Source organism: Limanda limanda, chromosome 23, assembly GCF_963576545.1.
Source record: "Limanda limanda chromosome 23, fLimLim1.1, whole genome shotgun sequence".
In the NCBI taxonomy this organism is placed as follows: Eukaryota; Metazoa; Chordata; class Actinopteri; order Pleuronectiformes; family Pleuronectidae; genus Limanda; species Limanda limanda.
In genome coordinates, this window is record NC_083658.1 from 10,969,728 (window position 1) to 10,996,740 (window position 27,013).

The following is a 27,013-nucleotide window of genomic DNA, read 5'->3' on the forward strand; positions in this document are numbered from 1 at the left end:
CTCTGGCCCTCTCCCTAACACAACAGGTGATGACATGTTTAGTCGCATGTTTTCTTTTAACCGCTGGCTGTCGAGGTGGTGTCCTGTAAACGGTGTGGGCTTTATAGATAATTGGCAAACTTTTTGGAGGAAACCTGGTCTTGTTAGGAGAGACGGCGTTCATCCCACTTGGGATGGAGCAGCTCTCTTATCTAAGAATATTACTAAGTCTATCACATGACAACCCAGAGTTGGGACCAGGAAGCAGAGCTGCAGTGCTAAACACTTCTCTGCGCTCCCTCTGGATCAGTCACCCAACCGCATAGAGACTGTCTCTGTCTACCGTCCGATTCAATTATTTAAATTAAACAATAACAGAGCGAGAACTCCACACAATAATCTTATACTTATTAACACAACCTCTGGAACAACACAGGAAACAAAGATTTTCAAATGTGGTATTTTAAACATTAGATCACTGTCCTCAAAGGCTATTTTAGTTAATGAACTAGTCTCAGACTACAATATAGATTTATTGTCCCTTACTGAGACGTGGCTGCATCCTGATGAATATGTCAGTTTAAATGAATCTACTCCCTCCAGTCATATAAATTCACACGTCCCCAGGCAACTCGGGCGAGGAGGTGGAGTTGCTGCTATTTTTAATTCCAATCTATCAATTAATCCTAAACCTAAATTTAGCTACAACTCATTTGAATGTCTTGTTCTTAATCTTCCACGTCAATCCAGGAAACACCAACAGCCAATCGTATTTGCTGTAGTTTATCGTGCTCCTGGGGCTTATACTGAATTTCTAACAGAATTCCCTGAGTTTTTATCAAACCTAGTCCTAAAGACCGATAAAATTATTATTGTTGGTGACTTTAATATTCATGTTGACAATAATAAGTATAGCCTGAGCGTAGCATTTATTTCAATACTAGACTCAATTGGTTTCAGTCAGTGTGTACATCAACCTACTCATTGTTGTAACCACACACTTGACCTTGTGTTATCATACGGTGTCAAAATTGAACATTTAACAGTACTTCCACGCAATCCAGTACTATCAGACCATAATTTAATAACCTTCGATTTTTCACTATCTGAATATATGCCCCTAATAAAAAACTAATTTTCTAGATGTCTACCTGATAGTGCTGTAGCTAAATTTAAGGAAATAATTCCGATTACATTTAAACCCGTATTATCCGTCGACATAAACAACAAATCCTTTAAAAACCCGAGCTCTATTGAGATTGACCACCTCGTAGATAGCTCTGCAGACTCGTTACGATTAACATTAGACTCAATAGCGCCTCTAAAAAAGAAATGTGTAAAACATAGTAAATTAGCTCCGTGGTATAATTCCAAGACAAATGAGTTGAAACAAATATCAAGAAAACTAGAAAGGAAGTGGCACTCCAGCAACAGTGTTGAAAATCTCCTAGACTGGAAGAGTAGTGTTAAAGAATATAAAAAGGCTCTCCACAAAGCAAGAGCTGCCTATTATTCAAAACTAATAGAAGAGAATAAAAACAACCCCAGGTTTCTCTTCAGCACTGTAGCCAGGCTGACAGAGAGTCACACCTCCACCGAACCCAGTATTCCTCGATCCCTAAATAGCAATATCTTTATGACCTTTTTTAATGATAAAATTCTAACTATTAGAAATAAAATCAATCATCTCCTGCCCTCAATTGGCACTAATACCCTCCCAACAATAGAGATCTTAGAAACGGCTGAGAATCCTTCCCATTACTTAGACAGCTTCTCTCTGATCACCCGTGATCAGTTTACCAAAATAGTCTCAGTTTCTAAACCAACAACCTGTATTTTAGATCCGATTCCAACTAAATTACTTAAAGAAATTCTGCCCCTAATAGATAATTTGTTACTTAACACAATCAATCTGTCATTATCATCAGGTTATGTACCACAGTCTTTTAAAATAGCTGTAATCAAACCCCTACTCAAAAAACCCACCCTAGAACCAGAGGTTTTAGCAAATTACAGGCCAATATCTAATCTCCCCTTCCTATCTAAAATCTTAGAAAAAGTTGTAGCCAATCAGCTGTGTGAGTTTCTCCAGGAAAATAATATATATGAAGACTTTCAGTCTGGGTTTAGAACCAATCACAGCACAGAGACAGCCCTGGCAAAAGTCACTAATGACCTTCTAATAGCTTCAGATCAGGGACTTGTGTCTGTCCTCGTTCTGTTAGAGCTCAGTGCAGCATTCGACACAATTGACCATCAAATTTTATTAGAGAGACTAAAACAGTTAATTAACATTAAAGGAACGGCCTTAAACTGGTTTAAATCTTATTTTGCTGATCGCTCCCAATTCGTTCAAATCAATGATGAGTCATCGGTGCGCACCAAAGTTAACCATGGTGTCCCACAGGGGTCTGTGCTCAGCCCAATTTTATTCTCATTATATATGCTTCCACTAGGAAACATTATCAGGACACACTCGGTAAATTTCCACTGCTATGCGGATGACACCCAGTTATATTTGTCAATAAAACCTGATCAAAGTAATCAATTAACTAAACTTCGAGCATGTCTCAAGGACATAAAAACCTGGATGACCCGCAATTTTCTCTTATTAAACTCAGATAAAACAGAGGTTATAATACTCGGCCCTAAACACCTTAGAGATACATTATCTAATGATATAGCTGCGCTAGATGATATTGCCCTTGCTTCCAATGACACAGTCAGGAACTTGACACAAGACACACGGAGCTTCTCTTTCCTGCTTCTCCTTCCTTTTCTCCATATTTATCATATCAAGATAATTCTTATCTCATCAGTACATGTTACTAACTTGACCCCTTTCCCGGAGTTTCTGTGCCTTAGCGCCCGCGGATGCAGGGCCACAGCTGTGGCCGCACCATGGATTATGATTGTGGATCGCGCGTCAGAGGTCGCAATGGTGGATCCAGTTCAGTGGATTCTGTATCGTGCCAGCTGATCGTCGTTGTAATGGAGGATCCTTTGTCGCGTTGGCATCGGATGATGAGGGACCACGACCGAGGCGGCAGCTGATAATGGATTCTAACAAGCGGCGGTGGACAATGACTGTGGATTATAGTGGATCCCATCCTGATGCTGGATCGTGGTCTTGCTGGCTGATGGCCAGAGACTGTGATTGCAGCGGGACTGCCTGACACATAGTATTGAAAAATGTTTACCCTCATCGATGCTGCTAAAAATCCTGATGATGTTTTCTTACACCTGACATCTATTGCACTTCTGTCCGTCCTGAGAGAGGGATCCCTCACATGTGGCTCTCTCTGAGGTTTCTACTTATTTTTACCTGTGAAAAGGGTTTTTAGTAGTTTTTCCTTACTCTTGTTGAGGGTTAAGGACAGAGGATGTCACACAATGTTAAAGCCCTATGAGACGAATTGTTATTTGTGAATGTGGGCTATACAAATAAAACTTGATTGATTGATTGATTGATTGATTGATAGAAGAGACAGCGATTCCTTAAATCCTCATCTGTGGATGGCACACATACTCCCACATTAGTGAGATGTCGGACCCTAATGGGTTACACAAAACTCATCTAATCTTGGACGGATGGAGGTTGTCAGGCAGAGGGTCAAATCAGCCTCTCAATATGTTGGATGCATGTTAATGTGTAATGTGAAATTTAAATTTTGTGGAAAAAATTCTAATCAACTAGATTTCGCGACCGTATGTACATTCACCAAGTTGTGGTTTTACTCAAAAAATACTGGAGGAATTACCAGAAAGGAGATAGTATTAAGGTGATGGATCCAGAAACTGTTTTTTACTTTCTTTAACATAGCATTTTAAGACATTTTCACATATTTCCCACAGGTTGTTTAATGGATCTTGTATATTGCTTTTTTTAGGAAACTAATATCTAGGAGTCCGGATGGAGTAGATGCCTTCTGACTCCAGCTCTTTTGTCTCTTTTTTACTTACGGATTATCCTCATTTGCTTCGCTGTGGTCAGTGACATTTACCTCCTGCTTCCATGCTTCATCAGAAAAAAGCTGGAATAAGAGAACGCAGCAGTATCTAAGATGCCACTGTCATGAGTTCGCTTGAGGATACAGAGAATCTGCTTTTCCAGCTCTTCTTGGTCGCAGGTTGTTGACTTCCTGAATTAATCCGCTCGCCATTCATCACTTGCCAAGTGGACTCACTCCTTCCCTCATTTTTTCCCCCTCCTTCACTTCCTTTACTTTTGAGGTCTTTCATGAGACAGGGTTGCCAGACCTTTGTCCGCCCTGGTTCAGCTTTGTGTTTTTTCGCCTTTGGTTTGTGTGTGCTTGTGTTTTTCCCTAGGTGGCCTAATGGATTACAATCTCACTCTACAGGAGACTGGAAAGGGTTGGGGGTGTAAAAGCTGTGTGTATGTGTCAAGCCAAATTTGCGCCTACTGCTGAGGGGCTGAGAGGCACCGCTCACCTCTCACCCTCGTGGGCTGAGGCCGATTTGATAGCCGATGATTACAGCTGACAGCTGTCCGACATGTTTTTCTGAGGTGAGTCGAGAGGCCTCAGTGTGCGAATAATGTCCAATTTTCCCTGAACCTACTGTTTTGTGGAATCATACACACAATAGTTCTTCATATATGGTTTGAGCTTGGCAATCTGCCTGGTTAAAGCGGGGCCACGGGTGCGGGTCAGGAGTGGATTTCACGCTTTCCCATCAGATCAGAAGGAGATTCTTCATTCGGTGGATAAACTCACACAAACATGAAGTGTTTAGAGGCAACTCGACAGGCCCACTTGTGCCGTCATGTGTTTTTCCATGTTTTCTGACCTTTTACTCAGTATTGGAGGATTCAACTCTCCCACAGACCCCAGTTTGACTGCAGTAAATGGTCTGCAGAAGATGGAAATGCAAAAAGAAACAGAAAAGTGTCTGTAAAAACATACTAAGCATCGATGAGCATCTTTGATTTCATCAGTTTTTGACTCTTTTTGTCAGGTTCTACTGGAAAAGGTTCACATTTTGCAAGAGTGGCTTAATATAGTGTTTTATGATTCAGTGCAATATATATATAACTATTAGATGGAACAAGTGCATTTACACATTCATTTTTCATGGAGGGGCATCACATGATATTTTTGATTTGATTCACAGCAAATGCGATTGGTCTGTGAGTTTCCAGGGCCATTGGACTCGCCCAGTAAAAGCCAGAAAAGCTGTGGCTGTTTAATCACAAACACACTCAAAATGTTTAAATTATTTTTTAACAAAAAATTCTCAGGGAACAATGTTTTAATCTTGATAGAATCAATCGGACATATTTAAGGCGTTGACATTTTTGAGTTTGTTCAGTTTGCTGCAGATTCACTCAAATCTATATTTCATATATGATATTATGATGTTAATTGAATGAAATCAAATCCAAGCAGGTTTTTTACCCCTGTTACTTGTTGATATCAAATGTTTAATTTGTCCATTTGTACTAATTAAAGGCTTAAGTGTTTTTTTTTTGGTTTGTTTTTTACATATCCTGACTGGTAATACTATTTTTAAGATAACAACTGTCTCCTAAATATGCATATGAAACTATAAGTCATTTTTGGGTGCTGTTTATTGTAGTATTTTTCCCCTCCAGCAACAGCAGGATCACATCTCGAAAGCTGTGGAACCTTTTCTGTGGAGGAAAATCAAAACCGTATTTCTATCACTGCAGGGATCAAATGCATCATATCGACCACGTCTCACTGAGTTGCCCTGGCCAATCAATCCCACCCCTTAAAAAATGGGTTCCCTGTTGTCACAGCAATTAATCGGAAACAGCTAATCAAGATCTATGAAGGGGGGGAATCCTCAGTAGGAGACAGGCACTGTCCTCTGATTGGTGGCTGGCGAGTAGCAAATGGTTGTTAGGAAATCAATACTTTCCAATTAAGTGACATCTGCTCTCAAGGGACAGCAATGTCCCGGGGTATGTCCCATCATGTGTTGTTTTAAGTTGACTGGCAAGGCCTGATGATGTTTTTTTTATTTATTTTGTTATGATCCCTCAGTTTTCTTCAGGCTACAGAAGGAAAAGCCAAACAAAGGGGCATTAGGAGGCTCAGACATGAATTGAAAAATAAAAAAAACGCTTGTTTCTAAGGTCAGTATGATGAGTGGAAAAGGGGAAAAACAGCAGAAGGGACTCACACCACAAAAGCCATTATGCAAAAAATAAGCAAACTCCAAGGAGGGCGGTGAATTCAAACAAAAAAGGCAAACAAAAAAAAAACAACTTCTGAAAGACTGTGCGAACAACCTGCCATAACTGCCATCAGCCGAAATATGAGCTGCACGGAACAGCAACGCCATGAGGACGCAATCTGTTTCAACGGCCCGGTTCAATTGGAATTGACAGTGTTGGTATTTCATCCAGTCAGCTGCACACACACACACACACACACACACGCACACAACCATGTGCAGCCATCCACCAACCACCATCGCCGCCCCCACCACCAAGGAAATTGCTCGCAGCCAGCCCCCCACTCCCCGAAGCCCAGTGCGCACAGTCAATTATGTTATTGGGTTAGCAGCCATAATGGCCTCAGAAGGGCAATAGAAATTAGGTGCTGCACTTACACCAAGGTGGGCTGGGACCATCGGTAAATGACTGCAGCATTAGCTTACCCGCCACCTTCCTCCACCTCTGGTTGCCGCTCATAAAGCACCTGGGAAAAAAATGCAGTCCAATGAATCAGACTGCGCAGGGTTCACGAGAACGAATGGATGAAGTGCACACGGTGTCTATTAATGTCAGCCAATGACATACATGTCTACATGGTCTGCACGACAAGAGGCCTTTGTAGGGTTAGGTGGGCGGTGGATGTTTTATGCCCCTTAAACATCCATAAATCACAGAATTTAATGATGCATTCTTATCAGATAACCTGCTAAAGAACCGTTTCTGATGCCTTTTTTTGAAACATCAATCCATGGGAAGTGTGGACTAGTAAAATATCCACCTGTATATCCTGAGTCTCAGAAAAAGCATTAAATCAGAGATTGAAGGGGAAGCTTCCTGCCGAACGCGTGACAGCGTCTGGAATCCGAGCGTCTCCCCCCTTTCCTCGCCTTTTGTGAGAAAAAAGTGATTGCGCTCATCTCTGCCTTCAAGACTTTCGGCTCGGTAATTCACCGAGAGTTGGTCGTCTGCGAGTATGCTGATTTATTTTTAGTTTGCTCATTTCATCAGGGGGATTTATAAAAAACAAAAACAAAAGAAACCGGAGCTGCCTGTCCGGCGCGCCCCGAGGACGTTTGACAATTTGTAAAAAGCTACATCCATCTTCAAGACAAAGTATTGAACCTGGATGCTGGGGGAAATCAGCAAACGCATTCATTTCTGTCAGGTGAAACCACTGCGGACAGGAGAGCTACATTGTTTCTATTTGCCAATGATCAATTTTTGATGAGAGCAAAAGGAGCACTTCTTTTGTGGGATGGGGGAAAACGAAAATGAATCCTTTTACGGAGCGCAGGAGTGCTGAGTGTTCGGAAAATGTTTATGCAGATGCGATATCAAAGTCAAGTGTATAACTTTTAGTACTTGATATCTGAGGCCTTATACTCCTCCGTGTCTTAAGATATATGTCAAGACATTATTTGCTTTGTCTGAAGGACAGAGTGACGGAGCAGCTTATCCTTCGACTTCGCTTTGAAAGCAAATCAACTACGAGTCCATCTTGCTTCATTTTAATTGATTATAATTTTCCACAATAAAAAGAGAGAGTTTCTTTGTGTTAAGGTCAGTTGATCAGTTTTATGAAGCGTGGCAGACTGTTCCTTTATCTCGCGTCTTTTAAGATTTTATGAGATCATGACCGAGTGCTCTTACTAGATTAGCACGGAGGCTTTTAGCATCACGTAGTTTGTAATTATCCTTTGACCACATTAGCCCTCTTTCGCCCCCCCTCCGGAGCTCCTGTCACAGTGCACGACAGCGTGGCGTCAACTAATGCACTTGTTATAAGACCGAGGACTCTCTTGTGTTGTTTTTTTCACATCGACATCGGCGACCTTGGTGGCGAGGTGGTAACTTTGCTGAGTGCAAGTGGGTGCAAAGGCACCTTTTTCCTGGGGTTTTCACAGCAGTCCATGACATAGCTCTTGTCAGAATCACCATGGAGAACACTCGAGGTTTGACCTTCTCACACAAGTGCTCAGCTGAAAGGAAGGTGGTGCTTTGATTTGTTTCCTCTTTAAAATGCATAATTTTTGGAGTTCTCATTTGTTTCTCCACAAATCTCTCCTGGACTTCTTTTATTAAGCAAGTTCCTTATTATATACACAAAATTTATTCCAATACTTCACATGGCTTTATCCTACCTATCAAACCCTGTGGCCTAAACCAGTGGTCCCCAACCCCCGGGCCGTGGGTATTTCGGTACCGAGCCACACAGAAAGAATAAACACCTTACATTATTTCCGTTTTAGTTATCTGATTCTGAACGGCGTTTTATTTTGAAAAATGACCGGCTCCTCTCCGTTATGACTCATGCTTTACGCATGTCAAGATGCTTGTCGCGGTCACGTGACTTTTTCTCTGAACACAAACCCACACGGTATTTGTCGGACCCATTTGTCAACAAACCAGGTGAGTCCAGCATTTTCCGACATCATATCTGTACAGACATTACAGACTGTACAGGAATTTCTTATAATTAACCAATTAATTTTTAATTTTAAATAACAAAAAAACTTCTACAAAGCGCAGAGAAGCCAGCGTGTGCGTAATGGAGCTTTGGTATCTGTTCGTCTCCGTCTTGCTGGTAACTCACCACGCAATAATTAATTTGAGGCCTCGTATTAACAATTCGTTAATTTCGTTAAATAAATTAAAAATCTACCGATGTCACCAGAGGCCGTACCAGAGGGCCTCTGTAGTGAGGCCGTAGCCACACCTTAAAGGCCGGTCCGTGAAAATATTGTCTGACATCCAACCGGTCCTTAGCGCAAAAAAGATTGGGGACCGCTGGCCTTAACATTCCCTCAACAAAGCCACCTTTGGCTGACATGTGGTATCGCATTGCCGAACTTGTGGCTCAGATCTGGCACACAGGAGTAGACCACCCAGTGGGTTGTGGACCAAATCTGTGCCAAAACAATTTTGCTACTTGGATTACATGGCTCGGTTAGTATTAGAGCAGTTTGCATTATAGCTGCGGCTTTTTTGGGTGGCAGCAGTTAATCTGAGTGGCCTCCATCAATGCCCAGGCCTTACAACAGCCCACTGATAATGTTTCCCAGCAAATCCAATCCCATTGCACCAGTGCGCCACCGCCGCACCCCTGCTGAGCCAGTGTCTCTGGTCCTGAAATGACCAAAAGAAAATCTGTTGGACACACTCAAATGACTTGGCAGTTGCAAGGCAGCGGTTCACACAAGAGCATGAAATGACAGCTGTGAAAAGCGTAATATTTACAAAGTGCAATTTATTACATCCTGAGCAACGTTCTCTTGTTTGTGAGCAGAGCACAAAAAAAAAAAATTCAATCATGTTTAATATTGACTCACACTTTCACCAGCAATCATTTCCTCGGAGTGCGTGTAACGTTTCACATATCATCTAATGAAATTTCTCAAACAGATTGATGTTTTGTTTCGTCTCGCGCTGGGTTCAGAGCTGTCAAGCCGAAAGAGAGGCAGTGATCCACAGTCGCAAAGATCCCCTCCTTCACTAAAACATTACTAAACTGACTATCTGTTGTACGTGCAAACTTAAATACATTAAGCACACGTACAAGACTTTAAATGCCCCACTTCAAATGTCTGGAAAAATATTTAATGCTACGTCAAACCAATTCCAGTTTACATTTTTGTGACTCGAGCCGTAGAGGGCACTCCACCCTGCTTTGCATTATCAGTTTTACCCGTCAGGAGGAAGTGCTCCACAGCTTGTGATAACAGCTGCATAATGTCTTCCGTTCGGGCCGGAAGGCGTCTAATGAAAGATGAAACTGATTCGCGTTATGGGAAATGTAGGATACAGCATTTCCCGAGCCATAGGAGCCGAAAGCCAGAATGTCATAGTCTACTGCGGTGATTTTGACCATTCTGCTTTTTCAGTTTTTTCTGCCCCAATCTGTCTCGTGTGGATCCCCAAACTTTGTAGAAATACTGGAAGTTTATTATAAAACTTTTTTTTTTTAATTCTCAATTTAAAAAAAACAGCTTTCAGGACTCAATTCGAAGCCAGGAATGACCTTGTGAATTGCAGTGTACTACAATACATTACTTGTACTGATTGTGGCCTATTATTCACAAAAATGTTGTATTCAGAAAGCTCTGACAGATCTGAGACTCCCAATATGACCAAACAGAGGGATTTTAATAAGAAAAAAGTCATGATATTTTGAAAAAAAGGGAAAAAGATAGTAAATATCTCAGCAGCGTTGAGAACCCTTGACTTTTATTATTATATTATCACTTTATTTTCCTAATATCATCACTTAATTCTCCCAATATGACTTAAATCTCGAAATGTTAAAACTTTATTTCCGAACCTTTACTTTAAGTAAAATGATATATAATCTTAATGAGAAAGAAGCAAAACAAAAACACAATAGATTAAACACAAGGTAAAATGTTACTGAGATTGAGTTGAAATTCTTAAAATAATGGCCTGTGGATAAAAACTAAATGTTATTTATATGATAACTTCTGTCCGAGCGATCCAAGCTTCCGTTCTAAGGCCAATATAAAAAACAAAATGTGATTTTCTGTCGCTTTGTTTTTAGAGAAGCGATCGCTTCACAAACCAAAAAGTCTCCAACTGTCTCGTGCACACTAATGACGCCTGCTCGAGATTGATGTTCCCGTGGAGATTTGGAAAGCAGCTGATCAGGAAACACGCACAGGGGCAGGTTAATGACGTGACCCCGCCGTGACCTTATCCTCAGGGGCGGGGCGGGGGTTATGCACACCATCAGCACAGTTTAAACATGCTGAGTCAGGCCAGGCATTTGTTGACTGGTCAATCTTCTTCTGCCTTCTCTTTATTGTTGTTATTGTTTGCATGTGCATGCGTCGTTCCAGACAGTGCGTTCAACAAAGTGGAATTAATGCATTTTAGAGGGAGATTGGAAACAGTTTCATTATTAATTCAACAAGAGGCAGTTTTTTAATCCCTTTTCTTGCTTAGATTTTGGCAAATATGGACAAAAAAACTAAATGGCAACATGGAAAAGTAAGATGTCCAGATCTCAGCTGGTGAGAAGTGTGGTGTGTTTGCGTGTGTGTTGTGTGTTTACTGCGAGCATTGGCAGAAGGCCCGATGCGTCATCCCTCACTCTTTTCTCGCGGACAGGGGGGGAGGGGGGGAGCACGTAACATTTGCATGCACTCTCGGTCACTGGAGGCCCGAGCACTGGGCATCGGACGCCGCCGGCCTTCGGGAGCCAAATTCAAATGTCCGTTTTCATCTCAGCTGTCCACAGTCGCAGGAATTGTCCAATACGATAAACCACATTGATTTTCTTTTGTTTTGAGCTTGTTGACGTTGCCTGTGCTCGCTCTGTCACTTCCTATCATCTCTGACAACCATATACCCTCTCCTCTTTCACCGCTTTTCCCTTTCTTTGCTTTTGCGTTACACGAGATTGTGTCTTCATCTGCTGGAATGTCAGGTTATTCACTTTGACTTTGCATCCGACGCTACAGCCGCCTTAACAAAGTGTTGAAATGGAAGCATGAGGGAGAGAAACTCCGAAGAGATGAGGAAGGCAACAGCCATTTGCACTTCAATACGTCAACTTTGAACTTGGGTCTCAGAAATGCATTCGTTCACATTACATCCCTTATTTGGGGAGGTATGGTGGCCCAGTGAGCTGAGGTTTATCCTGGGTATTCATGCACTGCAGTACTGGGGAAATCTGATTTAAAAAAAAAGGGGGGAGGGTCCCTTTAGAGAGAAAAATGCTGCTCTGCTCCTGGTGTGTTCCAAAAATGTGCCTCCTCCTCCACGTCAGTGGATGAGCAAACTAAACAGTGAAGGTACACTATAAATAATGGTCATTTTAGTTGAATTCAAAATTCACAAGATGGCAGCGTTTGTATCCGGGATATTTTGGCTTCATTTTTGGATAGTGGGAGATAGTGCTTCTTTCAGGGGCTCAAATCATAAAATTTGAAAAGATAATATCTATTGTCTACCTTTATGAACAGCAGTATCTAGGGAGATGGTTTTAATTGTGACTGTTCCTTCACCAAATTTGGTTTTACACACAGACACACACACACACACAGTTGGCCACTGAGCAGCACCAGTGGAGTAATTGAGGATTGAGAGCTTTGCCCAGGGGCATCTCAATTGGAGTTGTTGATGGGAGAGAGTGTTACTCACTTCCCCTGACATCCCCCAAATACTGTGGGGAACTATCTCAAATTGAATATAGTGTTAGGTAGTGTGTGTGTGTGTGTGTGTGTGTGTGTGTAAGGGGCTGGGTGCAGTTGTCTGAATACCACCGACCTGAATTTCATCTCAAATAATAATAATGATAATTATAAAAACTAGGATACAAAGCTCCACTAGGTTGCAACATCAGTCCCCTTCAATTCAGGCAAGCCTTGTAGCTAGGCCAACAAAATAAAACATCAAAACAACAATCGTGATCTCCATTCCAGACATTTTTTCAATAGTTAAAAACAGCAAAATATCCCCAGATGAAACCACATTTAAAAATTTAATTGCACACTCTCATAGATATCAGTCCCCTTGAAAAATGCCTGATTACGTCTAGATCTATGAGGGAAACTTGTTAAAAATCGTAAAGAAAGCGAAATCCAAGCTCTGCACGAAAGTGGAATGGGTCCTTTGTTGGCCCGTGTCCCTTCCTTGCACCGATTTCCATGGAAACCTATTCAGTAGTTGTTGAGTAACCCTGCTGACAAACACAAACTAATCAAGCAACCAACAGGGGCGAAAACACCACCTTCCAGACGGAGGTGAAAATCCCTTTCTTTCAACAACAACAAAATGTAATTCAAAAACTAAATAACTCAAAAGCTGGAAGCAAACACAAACATTTGCCAGCATGTAAGACATGTTGGTGAATTTGAGTTGTAGTTACATGGCATTAGATGTTTTACTTTTAATTTTTGATGACTGACAAAGCCTGTGTACTTTAGTCGATTTTTACACCAGACGCCCATTACCCAGCATCACATCTGCACATCACATGTAGCAGAACCTTGTGAGGACAGTGCTGTGCCCTGCAGATTAAAGTCTTTTTAAAAATGGATTAGCGAAGGAAGAGAAGATACCGGCTACAGCTGTGCAACATCAGGAAAATGAGGCATGGGGTACATTATTTATTCTTACAGGATAATCTAGCACAAGATGACAGGATGTTTTTTTTCTCATTCTTTTCCACAAAAAGATGTTGATGCTGTTGCTCTGACTTGACCTACATTAGCATTGTTCGTCCCGGGAGCTGAGAATCCAGCATGTTTCAGGGAAGACCTCAAGCGGTGAGTCCTTGTCTTCCACTGTACAGCTGCGGAGACAACTTTTGATTCGGTGCCATGAAAGCCTGAAGTGGTTGGTGGAGTTCAGCAAGACAAACAAAATTCAGAATCAGTCTGTGTATGATAATCGAGGCATGGCTACGTCGGTTTGTTGAGTTGTTATTTCAACAGCTGCAGGCTTTTGTCAGCACAGTTATAATCCTTCCCCATCCCCGACATGTTAGCATTTTTTTTAATCATGGGTGAAAAGAATTTTGTAATAAATTACCCTGATCATCCCTAAGCTGCACCATAGGTCAAAAGAATTCTAATTTCTTCAATCCTTTGCTTTACGTTTGAATATAGAATTTATGGAATACGCCGACAGCCTCAGATGTTTTATGCAATACTAAGAGTAAGGATCAATACAAAATCAGCAATTTGCTACATTTTTTTCGACACTCAAGTCAACATATTTGCTTATTTACTGCTTATAGACTGATATTGGCCGGCAGCGAATCCCATCTCCTGTCCCACACACATGCTCAAAAGACCGAGTTAAGACTGCGCTTCTAGAAAGTTGACCTTCTGAACACAATGTTTTATTCAATCTTGGTTATTCCCGATTTAATACAATTGTAATTTAAGCCTCCTTGTGAGATAGCTTTTTTTCAGAATAACCCTTGTTTTTATGCATCATTTGGAAGATGTTATTTAGGAGCAGTAATGTTAAGCTAATTTATGTTCTCTTGCCTTCTCAAGCAAATAAAGAAAAAAACATTACATCTTTTTTATCCCTCATCCATTTTTCCCTTGTTAAATGTAGATGAGCACTTGAGGTGAAATGGGGTGAAATAAGAAGAAATATAAAGCAAAATGACTTGCTAAATATTTGTCATTCGGGAGGTACTGCCCAATAACCTGATGAATACTACACAAAAGCAATACAGTGACCATGGAAAACAAACCGTCCCTGAAAATCGTTTTTTTAGTTTCTTTCATTATTAGCGCTGAGCTAATGCCTACATGCTCACAGATCCTCTCATGTTGCTGCGGACCCTCAGTCTCGCTCACATATGGTCATTGCTATGTCTCTGCAGGAGGAAGCGCTCGTGGAGTCAAGCATATGTTACATAAATTATAGAGCAACATGATGCAACATCGCAGAAGAGATGCATGTTGAATAAAAGAAGCCGCAATCCCACCGATCTGTTAAACAGTACATGCAGAAAACCATTGTCCAGACTGTTGCACGGAAACTACATTAGCTGCAGAGTGAATGAGTCATGGCCGGGGACCCTAAGAGCTACAGTGCATGTACACACGGACCAAACACATACTTACACTTAGTCTATATCTGTCTCCAGCGCGCCGGGCCGCTCCGAGAAAAAAAACCCTGTGCAGGCTGTCAGGTGCCACGAGCTCTTCATTAGACACAGCACTCTCACAGCCATACCCAGCACCACGTAATAGCATTTACAGAGAGGTAGTTGAATTACGCTATTCGCTCTCCAAGTGGCCCCAGATAAACAAGTGTGTGTGTGTGTGTGTGTTTCCAGGGACCATCCATAGCCATCGACTGCGCGTCGTAAATTGATTACAGGCTTTTTTGGAAATTAGCAGGAGGTGGCGGCTGAGGGGGAGGCGCAGGGAATTTGGCTCGGAATCTGAAGTCGTTGGAAATGATTGAGACTGTCATACGCTATTAGCAAACGGCCAGGTGAGCGGACTGAAAGCACTCCTGACAGGTAGCGCCTGGGCTGACATTGATTAACTTTGCATATTGTTTTGTACTTCATGTTCTTGTCAGTGGGACGGCTCCTATTTTTAGCCGGATATCCCCCCCGGTAGGCTACGTACAGTTCTTGAAAAATATGTTGAGGTAGAAGTGCTGCTCCAGGGGCAGGGAAAGCTCACTGGTTGAGTTCCACCTAAATGAGTGGGCTAGGTGAGACCCCAATTCTATCCGTGGCATTTAAAAATCGCTGACTCATGGACAGTCGTAGAAAAACGACTTATTCTGCTCTGCCAAACTGACGTTTAAACCAAATAATAAGATGATGTCCTGGACTGATTTCCACCAAAATAATTTCTCAACTCAACATTGACCGAAATTAATGTTTCTGGCTTGGCAGAAGATGAACACTTCCCTATTATATTACAGCCGTGCCCCAAACCATAGCTTTTAACCCTAAGCCTTTTAAATCCCAATAGATTATCTAAAAAATAACACGCACATTCCATATGTACATTCAATCTCCTTCTACATTGCATTTTGGGAGAACAGCATCAATTGTGGGCACACTCAAAACTTTTCGTAAGTTTAGTTACTTTTCCAAAGCAAAAAACACTAGAAACCTGATTAGAATCACTATGAAGTATGGATTTGGGAACATCTTGCTGCCGGCAGGAGCAAGAATGTTTGCACTTCACCAAACGACATTGTGTATTCATGGTAATAACATTACACTTCTTCGGCACATTCAATAAGCACAGCAACGATCTAACACAATAAAATCCATCCGTGCATAATTAAATAACCCTCTCATGGTCTAATTTGGATTGATTTACCGTTCAGACTTTGTAGTAACCCCAATGTTACGTGAAGGGATTTTTCTAATATTGTTTGGTTTAAGAAGTTAGTTGAAGATTAAACCTCAAACCATTCATCCATTTTGTCAACGCTTCAACCTGAAATCTGAATTCGGTTGGAGGCATGCCTGTTAATTGGGACGGCAAATCGGCGGACCCCGGCTCGAGAACTGCTGGGGCTCCGGAGCAAGTGTTCTGATTATTAGGCAGCTGCTCGGTGCCAATTTAAAAGTGCACACAACTTTCATTATATGCCCCCTTTCCTCTGTGAAGGTGGGACATCCCCGTCCAATGAAGATTTATCTCCCTACGTCTCTGGGAAATGTAGGAATCTAATAGATATTTATGGTTGGGCTCTTTTTAATCTAAGAGGAGTCGAAACATCTGCGGCAAATTTTGGTTGAATAAGACTTTCAGTTTGTCACACACACCAGCCCAGTCAGTGAAAAAAAAGAGACAAGATGCGGCTCGGAAAAGGTGTTAAGTTGTGTTTAAGTGCTCACGTAGTACTTTGTGGTTTGTGACCAAAAGAATGGCGATTTCTGTTACTGATTACAAATTGTTTTTATTTATTAAAGGTAATGAATAAAGGGTTGTTGAGTTATTCTCATGGAGATGTGGATGATTTGACTTTCAGGAAGTAGGAGCTTGTTGCCGTTGGTATCCATTTTTCCATCCAGAGTATATATATTATTCATGTTAAAGTTAAGGATATAATAAGACAAATAAGGACAAAGTTTATTTCCTGGTTTCTGGAGTTTTCCTTGTGACTCTCTTTCATTTGCAATACTTATATTTGGATGATGACATCTGCCATAATGATGACACAACTTTTCGAAAACATGTCCATGATTGTGTTATTCAAGAGTGAAGGTAAGAGTTTTCATATTTGGTCCAAAAAGTTGGAGGAGATTCATTTTTCCCCAAAATAAAAGCATACGTTTCCTTACAGAATTTGATATAATAATTGATTAATTGCATTCATTTGCTTGTTTCATCCATTTTGAAATTAAATCAATATCTATTACTAACACTGCTTTTGTGAGAGAGTGGATCGAGAAAAACTGATGCAATGATGTTACCTCTTCTATTATCTTGGAAACTTTTATGCATCTTTGTGGGAGTAAAATCAAATTCCTGAATCAACTTTTATGTTTGCGTCTTTGATTTATATTACTTCTAAACATATTCTCTCACAAATATCTTGAATGGTGGTTCAATCTGAAACTGCCCCTTGATTGTTTACCCATATTTTTACATATACTTCTTGTTTCCAGTCTTTATCGGAACCAATTTAAACCCATAAGTCACACAAGGTGCATCCAAACTCTATCTGACCCACTAATACAATACAGATCCCATAATAGGGAATCTCACATTCTCCACTAGCAAAGTATATAAGTGTGTATTATGCTTGGCACTAGGTCGGGAGGAATTAGTTTCATTTGCATTATTCATCTACCTGGCAGACAGACACATCTATCAAGTGCCTGGGTGACTTGCCGTATGCAGAATTTTAGATATTACCTGTTAGGATATAAACAGGGTATTTACTGAGGCAATTTGCTCCAAGAGCATTTACTGGAGTGGTCACAATAGTGTACACACACACACACACACAGGGCTGGGGGCTGCAGACTACAACGTGAGGGGCTAATAATTGCTTCATTTTTGAACAGTCAGTGAAGTTTGTTTGGGGACGAATAAAAAAAAAAAAGAAGCTGAGTCCATTAAAAAAAAAAAGCTTGCTGTGCTCAGTGAGGACAACAAAATAAACAGCTCTTGCCTGGTGTTTCCCCTCCCCCTGCCCGGTACACTGTATCAAATGCGACATGGATGGCTAATCAATGGGACACAGTTCACTTTTCCGATAAGCCCGTCAGTTCGGGTTGATTATGGTCATCATCGCTGATTAAGCAAAGTGGAGAAGCTTCGAGTGTCAACAAACACAGAGTGAGGTGGGTCAGGAATAAGCTGCATCTACTGTGGGATTCGAGGTGTCAGTTCAGAACTGGTCTTACTGGGTTCACACCTGGTATTGCGTCAAGAGTGTGTCTCCTGTGGCCGTTTTTGATCGGATCTCACATTTTATTTAGAAAATTCCCAGGCTGCATTTCAGTCTGGATGGGCAAAAACTGAGATGTTTTGAAATGATGATGTAAACATTCTATCTATCTGTCCATCTATCTATCTATCCATCTACCCATCTATCTATCCATCTATTTCTATCTAATCACTGACTGACGGAGGTGCAGAGAAGTTGCTGTACTGTACTGTTAAATTAACATTGAATTCAGGGGTTTTATCTTGTCCGTTCCAAACATATGGGCCTGTCAACATGAATGCTCTCTGCAAACAGCAGCAGGCAGAGCTGAGAGCCCTGCACTCTTGAGAAAACGTTCAAATGAATAAAAAGGAAGAGAGAGATACTGTATAGCGGGAGCTGCCGAGAAATACTTCTCCAAAATCAAAGAGCCGCTTAGAATTTGTCTATGGGTGGTTAAACGTTGCGTTGCAGACTCTCTCATCTAAAACAATGGTAGCTGTGCGACTATGCAGCGTTCCCCCAAAGCTGTGAAGTGCCTGTATGGCGTTCGTGTGCTGTGAAGTTCATCTGAAACTGGCGAGAAGGTGGAGTCGCCAGCTTTTTTCTCCCCTTGTCTTGCTTCAAGTAAGACACAAGCTTTATTTTTGAGACACACTCACACAGTCTGTGAGCCTGAGCTTGAAGGGAGGTGGCTCTAACTACCAGCAGGACGGGATTCACCACTAAACCACACATTATGAAACATGAAGCCCACCCAGTGCACACAGATAACCCGCATATTTACGCTTTTTGTGTGAATGAAGGAGAGGAACGCTTCTTCCACTTGGGAAAAGCAGGAGAATTGGTGTTTTCCAAACAGCCATGAGGCAATTACCAATCGCCCCCCAAAAAAATCTCACAACGACAAATTCAGAAGCGATACAAGGCAATTACATTAAAGGAGACATATTATGCCCATTTTACCACAATTGATATGGTACCTTGGGGTCTTAATGAAATGTCTGTAACATATTTTGGTCAAAATACCACAAGGATCATTTAAAACAGCACTCTTTTTACCCTGTCTAAAACAGCCCTCCTCAGATTGACCTGTTTTTGAGTGCCCGGCCCACAGAAGCTCATTCGCAGTCACTCAATCATGAGGTTTCTGACAGAGTAACCATAACAAATCGCGGGAGATGTTTTTTTCCAGAGTTTTTGGGTCGGTAGACATGCCAGATACCCAAATAAACGTGTAGAAGAACTACAAAAGCTGAATTTTCATAATATGTCCCCTTTAAAGAGAAAGTAAAAAGAAAAGAACTTGAACCAAATTAACAGAAATGACAAATGAAAACCAACTCATTTATTTGTGGATAATTCATTATTTATGGCTGTCAGTATCTTCATCCTCATCATCTTTACCATCTGACAGACAGAGCCCCACCCATCAAATCAGTGAGGATATAGTAAATACAATAATAACATTTTATTTGTACCTTATCTTTTACAGATAAGAAAATCTGAAATATACCTAGTCTGGTGACTTTGACGAGAAGTGCATAATAGAAGTGGTCTTTCAAAGTCTTCACCGCTTCCCCTCTCTGACAGATCCTCGCACAGCTGGAACATTAACTTCCCCTTTCCTTTAGCTTTCATCTAAAAATCAGAAAGCAGCGCCAGGCAGATTGCATCAGAGTCTCCGTATTAGCGGGAGGAACAATAGTGTATAGGGGAAGGTGGCATGGTAATGAGTTCTGGATCACCGACCACATAAACAATACCCCTAACAGATGGGCGCCAACAAGTGCCAGCTGCAGAGGCAGTGGAGTGAGGAAGAGACTTGTCGTTGGAGAGGACTAAATAAAACCCACTTCTGTAGCTGTAGTGTGTGTGTGGGGGGGGGGGGGGGGACAGTGGCAGCGGTGACACCCTCAGACGACGGGGCTGGCATCTTCCACTTTGATCCGATGCATGATTCATCACGGGCTGACTTGACCAAGGACGCCCAAGGAGCTTCCCCACAAGAACTTTTCATCACATTTCTTAAAAGTACCCGCTTGATTTATACCTAAATGTTAAAGCAGGCAGGTTTATGGGGCTTTTTCAGGGGGGGGGACATTTTTTCTGAATGTGTAAAAGATGGTAATAAGGTGTGACGGATATAGTTTTGTCAACATTATAGACCCCAGTATTAACACCCATAGCTTTTTAATAGTGGTGCATAAGGACTCTGTCCATTCTTGCATGAATTTCAGGCTTCTCCCTTCTCAGCCAGTGGCAAACTCAGAATACATAGTTTCTGAATAGCTGACATTTTTTAGGAGATTACATGAATGGAGAAGAAAAATGCACATAAAAGGCTACAATCTAGTGTCGGACAGTCAAAGCATCCCAATTGCTTCACAAACCCCAGCACAATGTCTCTCACACTACAGCGCAACCATGTATTCATGAGTCACCCCGAGGCTCACGAATAAGGGATGTCGCTCCTCGTCTGCTCGGTTTTTTTTTTCTTCTTCTTCTTCTTCTCCTTTCAAAGCAGAAGAAATTTTTTCTGACGTGATTTCAAAATCTCTTTCCGAGTGAAAACGCTGCTCTGTCACAGCTTTTGTTGCCGCTGTGAATCATTTAGTATCTCGGGATGTAGTCTTTCCTCTCCAGCTGCTCGAATGTGTTCCATTATGTAGCTCCTCCTGGTGGCCTTCAGACAAGGTGAGCGCCCAAGCCGCTTTGGACTCGTGACGCAAACAAGTCGCACGGCGCCCGCTCTGCATAATTATCCCGATCCAGCCTGCGAGTGATTGAAAATGCATTTGGCTGATATATGCTTTTTAGATGCAACACAAACAGCCAGCAGCATAAACAAGAGGAAATGTGCCACGCGCACAGATTGCAAAGGTCCCTTTGATTAAGGTGGCAGATTAGTGTCAATAAACAATCATTAAAAATAATACCCACTGGCTTTTAAACACCTCGAAGGAAAAAGCCGGTGCAGGGAACACAGACTGCCGGGGCACAGCCTTGTTTTGATGCGTTGCCAGTTTGTTATCTGTGCCAGTGCCCACCTGCGAGATGAAGCATTTGGACGGAGACAAAAGCACCTTGCGAAAACACTTTAAGTGCGTCCTTGTGTGCGAGTGTCGGGGGGGCCATTTGTGATGTGTGTTGCTGGGTGTGACTTGGCAGTTTTTCCCGCCCTGTGACCCTCTGGAGTTTTGCAAACAGTCCACACGTCTCTGCACCTGACGGAAAACAAAGGGAGAAAAAAGAATTAGTTTGGAGGAGCTGTTATCAAGTAATAGCCGGGGAGATATGATCTTGATTGCACTCCGGGATGTTGAGTTTTATAAGATTGGATTTTTGCATATTGTTATAGTTTTTTTAATACAACTTGCAGCATTTACGGTGGGAATTCAAATACAGCAAATAAATCAGTTGAACAAAGCAGCCTTCACTCGCATTCCAATATGAGGAGCTTGTTCTAAATCGAAAACAGCTTCTAATTGTGCATCAAATATCAAGAAGTACTACTGTGCACAGGGTGATATGTCTTGCACTGCTGCATATTTATATAATAAAATGCACTGCAGATAGAATTAATCCAGAACACATGCTGGATACGCCTGGAATCTGACCAGGCTCCAGTGGAGAAGCGTGTATGTTTGTGAGAGGGAGTCTTGTTAGTGTTCCCAGCATGCACCCCTACCTCCAAGGCTGCAGCTTGTCCAAAGCAGGCGACTTCCTAAGATTAATAATTCAGTGAAGAATTTAATTAAAGTTAATTATTTAAGGTGGTATGCGCGCTGTCTTAAATATTGAAGACCCCATAATTAAGTGAACCCCCTCTTGCCCCCTCTCTATTTTTAGCGATTTTGGATGTGTCACAATTACAAAATTGAAACATGCGTATATGTTTCTTCATTTGTATTGTTATGCGTAAGAATAGACATACGACTGTTCATCAATGATGAGTCTCTACTTCCTGCTCCACTTGCAGACATGAAGCCAGAGTTTGAGCCGAGTCTTGAGGCCTTCAATCAAGACGTTTCACCTTGTTACTTAGCATCAAATAACTAATTTGAACCAAACTTTCTGGAAAACCCTTCAGTATCCATCAATGTGATATGATCTACCCTAAAATGACACAAACCAAATTTATTTGACCTTCATTTTGATGTTTTAGTTTGGTCCCAATTGCTAACATGGAGGAGAAGAGTTTTTTAACCGATTCTGCCATCTCTCTAAAAGGCAGGGATGGCTCACACTCAGACTACATCTGCAATATGTTGGCTGTTTTTTTTTTTTTTTTTTTTTTTTATCATAAAGCAACAAACTCTCCCCTAAATCAGGTCTGACAGCCCAGTGTGCACTTAAATGCATCACAGAGGCATTTGCCAGGGCGGTCAGCAGCACCGGCCGCGGCATCGACCGTGCATTAACAGCACAGCTCGGGCCCGGTGTAACACGACCCGTCTGGGCAAACTAGTTACAGGACTTTTTCCCTTTTGTAACTTCTATGAGCTGAGCAATTTTTTGATTCCGCTCCAGGGAACCGAGCCGAGATGCAGCTGTAGTTAAGCAAACATGGAAATGTCATATCTGCATGGACACACACACTCGCATCCACACCTGGGAGTGAATGTGTTGCTGTAATGCATTACCACAGTCCTGCGCTGCTGGCCACAGAGCTCCAACATACTTGCTTAATGGAATTCAGCCGGCATCCTCTCAATGTCAGAGTCTTTTTAAAGCTACAACCATGTCCTGAATATTTTAAGATTAGCCATGAATATTTCTCAGGGTTAAACATATGCCAAATTTTTTACAGCGCTCAGAGTTTCTGTCCCCTCGCGCTGCGCCTGTTGCAATATCAGCTCCGTCTATGGAGTTGTGGGGTTCCATTTGATGGAGTGGTCAGGGCAACCTGGTCATTTCACCTGAGCCGTGGTTATAATCCGGCTTTGGGTGAATTAAGGTACGGACCATGCAAGGCTACAAATAGAGCTCGCTTCTACGCTCGCTGTGTTTGCTGAGAGACTTGCAGTGAAGTCGGAGTCCAGCTAATTGGTCAGTGCCAGTCCCGGGCCAGTAGTCGGCTAAAGAACACACGGTTTTTGTGATCCTTCTTTTCCAAAGTAAGAACAAAAGAGAATATAGGTGATGTTAATATTGATTAAAAGTGTGTAATTATACAATTTTGGGGGGGAAAATAATATGAAAGTACAAGTTTGGGTTTAAATACTTACAAACCGCAGCTGAAATCTCCATGACTGCACAACTGCTTTTCCAACAGCACACTGCATTCACCTGCTCTAAACACGAGATCCATCTGCGGGCCAATAACTCAGTCAGGCCGTAATTATATATCATAAAATTACACTGCCTATCCCCTAAACAAATATCTATATTTTACAGAATTGGGGCCCGCTTTAAATATGTGTTGAACACGAGTAACTTCATTTGTTATTCTTTATATTTTACAAGCACATATAAACCCCCTCCAGCGATTCATAATGCATTATGTTTTCTCATGGTATATTGATCTTTGTTACTCAGTTACGATGTAGCATGGGATAATATTACATGGGGGGGGGGGGGGGGATTAGAGCCGCACTCCTCTGCAAGCGCAAAGGGAAAAATGCAGAGGAGCAAGAGTGAAGACAGAGAAGGAAACATATTGCGTAACAGCAGTGCAAGCGAGGGCAGACTTTTTGTCTTTTGCTGCAAAGAACTGCTTAAAAATGACAGAAATCCATCTTTCACCATTCAGTTGATGTGTATTTTGACTTTAGTCGGGTGCATGTCCCATCTGCTAACATAGAGGAGGTGGTGTTTGGGACCTATACTGCAGCGTTCAATCAGGGGGCAAAGTACAGGTGTCCAGATAAAAGCGTGGATGATGGAATGGGAATGCATGTAACACAATCTAAAACCAGTGCTACACCTCCTACAGATACACAAGAAGCAGATAGAACAGAGCAATACCACCCACAATCGTAGGGGGCAGTGTTGACAATAGTTCAAGCGAAACAATCATAAGATATGAGAAAGAAATCCCAACTGGGGCAGAACTTTTTGAGGAGAGAGGACAATTTTTGCCTCTTTTTAAATAACCTTCTTCATGTCGCCATCGTTGTTGTTGTCAGTAACTCTTGACTCTGTGCTTCCCCCTAGTGGAAGTATTGCTTAACAACTATACCAACGTAAAGGATGCATGGACTAATTGGGCAGTGAGGGTTACAGATATTTTCTCAAACACACTTAGCATGCCACAACAGACAAAGATGTTTCTTAACTTTGCATCAAATGAGGTCAGGCATGGAAAGACAGGTCTGTAGCCAATCTGCCATTTTGAATGGAGGGAAAAAATGACAAAACCAAATTTGTTTACAAAAAGTAAACAAATCTCCAGCAATAGGATGTGTTGACTTGTTATTTGAATAGCAGTGAAGTTAAGGCTCACTCCTCGCGAGCTAGGCCGACTCACCATACGACAGATACTGTAGCGACTGAGCAGGACCAACAGTTAAGAAGCATCTGACAAAGACCATTTCCTGAAAGAGGCAGAGCAAACGCAATCACGCTGAGGGGGAGAGAGAGAGGGAGAGCCGAAAAATAATTCCAAAGAGAGACAGATATGGTGATCTGGACACCCCAGAAGATTTCTGCATCGTGCGCGTGGAGCACTTCAGAAATTCCAAATACAAACAAAAAGGTTCAGATGTGTAAATTTTAAAGTTCTGGGCCAACGGGGACTGCATTTTAAGGAGATCCACATGTGTCAACACCGAGGCACATTTTTGAAATGGATAAAAGTGGACAACACACAAGTTTTCCCAGCTATCCTTGTTAGGTCACTGAATTGACCTCTATTCGCTGTGGACAGCCACCCTATCACAAACCTTAACCAGGGCCTCAGACATGACATGTTGCCTCATTAGGACCAGGTTTTGGTCCACGGGAGTTCTACCGCTCCAAACAAGGTCAGTGTTCATACTGGAAAAAGGTTTGTTTTCTGCTCACTGCATAGCTCTTCTAAAGTTATTCGGATCAGCACCCCTGTCAAAGACAAAAAACAAACTCCATGACACTGTCCTTTGTTTTGCCTCGTCCGTATGCTCTGGAAGAAAGTCCGTCCAAACTTTTTAAACTGATTAACTACAGCTCAATTTTTTTGTGTATGAGAGTCATCCTGAAAGTCATTTAGAAGTAAGCGGGGGGTTCATTTTGGTCTCCACAGGAGGGCTTTAACCAGGGAACTCCTTTTCTTTGATACTAGTCAGCAATTTGATATAGCTGGAAAGAAAAACACTGTTCATTGTGTAGAAGAAACACGACAGTTCTTTGTGGGAAACTTGTGCGACTACTCGGTGCTGAGACAAGAAAACCACCCACAATCTCCCTGACTCCACAATGCACCAGACTGAGGTATTTTCATGTTGAATTTTTTAAAACACCCCTCCTGTAACTTGCTTTCAGCTGAGTGCCGGAGGTATGACGGTAGAAGAACATCTCCTAAATACAAGGTCACGTATCTTGAACGATAACCACTGTGTAACTTACTGCCACATCGGCAATTACAGCTTTTATCTCCTCCCTCTATCAGTAGGGGGATAGCACTGCAGACATCAGGGTGCAGGGTCATCCACCGGCGCCATGTCCGTGTTTCAACTCGCCGGTCGTTGGCGGCATCAAACCTGTGACCTTCTCGTTAAAGGGGGGCTCCCTGTCTAATTACCGGGGCATACTACTCAGGTGAAACAGCAGCCTGACCTATGGTACCGCTTTAGCTTACCGCTATCAGCTGTCACAGGGCAGGGCGCCGAGGTCAGAGAACTTCACTTGTCTCCTTTTTAACGTCAGGAGAGCGCTCACTTCAGGGACCGATACCTTGTAGTGGAGTGAAACTGGAAGTAGGAAATCGCCCGGAACCATTTGGGGAGCGATTTGACGAATCATAATTCCGACAAGATGATACGACCGCGATGATCGGATCGTAGCTGCGGGCAATGCCGCCTCTTATTTATTTTTCAATTAAAAATGACATTCACAATGACGCTTCGCCGCTCGTACTCGGATGCTTTTTTGGCTTCGTGACAGATTCAACAAGGTATGGTCCCCCCCCCCCGCCGACAATAACAACAACCTTCCCCCCGTGTCTTCTCAATTCCAGTTTTCGGGAAAGCTGCCAAACTACAACAACCCCCCGACAGATCAGATAACTCAGGACTCACTCCCTTCACTCCTGCCATCAGGAGTGCCTCCATATCACCCTTACCCATCGACTCGCGTTACATCGCCTTGCTTCCCCGGCGCTATCTGATATCTAGTTAAGTCACGAGGGATGCATATCAACTCAATTTAGTATCGATTGCTCCGGTAATTAGGCATAATTTAATTTTGCCCACACTCCCCCCCTCACGCCTCTCTCGGTTCCATCTTCCCCTTGTTTTTGTAAGACCCAGAGGAAATCATGAAGCCGTCGCTCTTGCGGAATATGTAATTCCTCTGAATATGTATTCCCCGGATCAGCTCATCCTGCTAGCAACACAGACTCCTCTTTTTTTTTTTGAGGAGGGGCGATTGCCGAGAAGCAAGTGAGGAGTCATGATGAAGACATGCTGTGAGCGGGAGTCTGCTTGTAAGTTTGCCGGCTGCGGGCGTGTGTCTGACCTGCGGTTGAACCGGTGTAGCACAACTTGGCAGAATAATAACAGTGATGTGTGAATAGCAAGACTAATTGTAGTTTATGGCTGTTTCATAGGTTAACCTGCACTCTGTCTTTGAAGAAATAGAAAAAAAAAGGACTGTGTATTTCATGCAGCATTAAACTGATTGAAATAACGCCAGCACTGCTTTAAGGTTTCGAGTGTGCAAGCTCGCCCCAGAACTCAGTTCATACAGAAGTTTTTCTATTTAAAAGTTATTACCCTGCAGATTCTCCTGGAA